Genomic DNA, 2,931 nt, shown 5'->3' on the forward strand with positions numbered 1-2,931 from the left:
AAAGTTTTTGTATGTTATTGAACTTAAGCATGTTAAGTATGTTACTGAATTTAAGGTATAAATTCAAGTTAGAGTGTTACAACTTTAGAATGTTAAATATAATCCCCATGTTAACCACAAAGAAAATAGCTATAGAATACATATAAGATGAAATGAGAAGGGAATTTAAATAATTCACTGTAAAAAATCAACTAAACACAAAAGAAGACAGCAATTCAGGAAGTGAGGGACCACAAAAAAGTGTAAGACATATAGAAAACAAATAGCAAAATGACAGAAGTAAGTCGCTCCTTATCAGTCATTACTTTAAATGTAAATAAGTTCAATTCTCCAATCAAAAGTCAGAGATCAGCAGAATGTATTAAAAAACAAAATTCAACTGTGTACTGTCTATAAGACACTTACTTTACATCTAAAGACACAAATAGATTGAAAGTGGAAGGGTGAAAAAGATATTCCATGCAAACAGTGTCCAAAAAGGAGCAGGAGTAGCTGTACTAATATCAGACAAAATAAACTTTAAATCAAAAATGTTTGCAAGAAACAAGGACATTATTTATTAATAAAAGGTTCACTTCAGTAAGAAGACATAATAATTATAAATATTAATATTTACACACCTAATGACCGACCATCGTATATGAAGCAAAACTTCACAGAAACAGAGAAATAGTTGTATGATACCAGTTGGAGACATTAATACCCCACTCTCAAAAATGGACAGACCAGGACAGAAGCTAAATACGGAAACCAAGCACTTAAACAACACAATAAATCAACTAGATCTAACAGACATACAGAACATTGTATACCCAACAATAGTATACACATTCTTCTCAAGTGCACATAGGACATTTTCCAGGATAAACCATACGTTAGGCCACAAATTAAGTCTCAATAGATTTAATAAGACAGTTATATAAAATATCTTCACTGACCACAATGACAAGAGAGTTTGGAGAATGTAGTTTGCAGAATTCCAGTTTCCGTGGTACAGAGAGCTGGGTGTGGAGCTGAGAGACAAAGGTCACTAAGGGACTTTTAGTGTGCTGCTCCTGGAAACTCCCAGCTTTGGAATCTATAGGGCTAAATATATTAGAGGGTTTTTTTTTTTTTTCCCCACAAAACAATAATGATTGACTAAAAGGCATAAATGTATCAAAGACTTTTTTTTGAAATATCGAAGATATTTCATACCCTGCTAAAGGCATGCTAATCAAATTTATCCCTGACCCTAAACCAGAGGATAGGAGGCAACTATATAAAGTTCATCAGAATTGATATTCAAAATTATCTCAGTGGAAGAACTACAATTCACAAATCACCACGATAAAACCTAACAAGAATAGATAAATGCGGGGTTTTCATTTGGGTTAAAAGAATCTTGTCTATTCACCCGTTTTACATAAAGAAAACGTATGAACTATAAATATGATACGGACCATATGATGGGGCTCCTAGAAAAATTAACTACAACTGTCAGCTGTACTAATAAGAACATACTTTCTATATCTAGGATGGTCATGCCACTACTGTACTCAATTTTATTTGCAATACTAGTAATTCCTTTGCAACTGTGAGATCTCTGCATACAAAGTTCAAATTTATAGAGGCCTACCTTAGCATATCATTTGGACAAGTGGAGGAATTTGTAGTATGTAGATATGTGAAAAATCCTACTTCACTTGTAGGTTTTCCATCAGAGTATTGGTAAAGATAACAGGAAGATCAAAACATTCCTTTGTGTTCCAGACAAGTGATTTCATACTCCATCAGATCCAAAGTCCCTTTTTATAACTAGCTTATAATAATCTTTTCTCTGCCATGAAAACTATTGATAAGGTAACTTAAACACAAATTGTTATACAATTAAATATGATGTCATACATAATATGAAAGAAAAATAAAATGTATTTCAGTGTAGAAATTCTCTGTTGCTATATAAGAAAATGTTATCAAGTATTAATAGTTAGATGCCTGCTCCTTGTTACAATGAATAATTTCAGATTTGTAATAAATAAGAACAATATTCTACTAAATATTTCCTACACTCTGTCCTTATATTTGAAATTTAAAAATAAGGGTTAAATAAGTATATTTCTCTTATGACCCAGAATATAATTTATCTTCATGAATGTTCTATAGTTGGGTGGAGTGTTCCATAAATGATGGTCAACTTTTCTTATAGTGTTGTTCAAATCTATTTTCTTATTGACTTTCTATTTGTATCAATTACTGATAGAGGAGTGTTGAAATTGCAAAATATTTTACTTCTCCTTTTGGTTCTATCAAGTTTTTATGTCCCTGACACATAAACATAAAAGATTATTATGTCTTTTAGTAGGTGCATAAACATCTAAGATTGTTATGTCTTCTTGATGAACTGACATCTTTACCATTAAGAAATTCCTGATTTTGGATGGATGCGGTGGCTCAGGCCTGTAATCCCAGCACTTTGGGAGGCTGAGGCGGGAGGATCACCTGAGGTTGGGGGGGAGTTGGAGACCAGCCTGACCAACAAGGAGAAACTCCATCTCTACTAAAAAAACACAAAAATTAGCCAGGCGTGGTGCCATGTACCTGTAATCCCAGCTACTTGGGAGGCTGAGGCAGGAGAATAGCTTGAACCCGGGAGGCGGAGCTTGCAGTGAGCCGAGATTGTGCCACTGCCCTCCAGCCGGGGGGACAGAGTAAGACTCTGCCTCAAAAAAAAAAAAAAAGAAATGCCTGATCTTTACTTTTAGGAATATTTCTTGTTCTGAAATTTACTTTATATGATATTAATATAGCTCCTTCAACTTTGTTTTGTTTTGTGTATTCATTGTATGTCTTTTTCCATCATTTTATTTTTAATCTTTCTGTTTCTTTATATTTAAAATGTTTTTCTCACAGACAGCACAGTAGTTAGGTCTTGCTTTTTTATCTGATAAT

This window comes from Mandrillus leucophaeus, unplaced genomic scaffold (assembly GCF_000951045.1).
Source record: "Mandrillus leucophaeus isolate KB7577 unplaced genomic scaffold, Mleu.le_1.0 Scaffold698, whole genome shotgun sequence".
NCBI classification, from domain to species: domain Eukaryota; kingdom Metazoa; phylum Chordata; class Mammalia; order Primates; family Cercopithecidae; genus Mandrillus; species Mandrillus leucophaeus.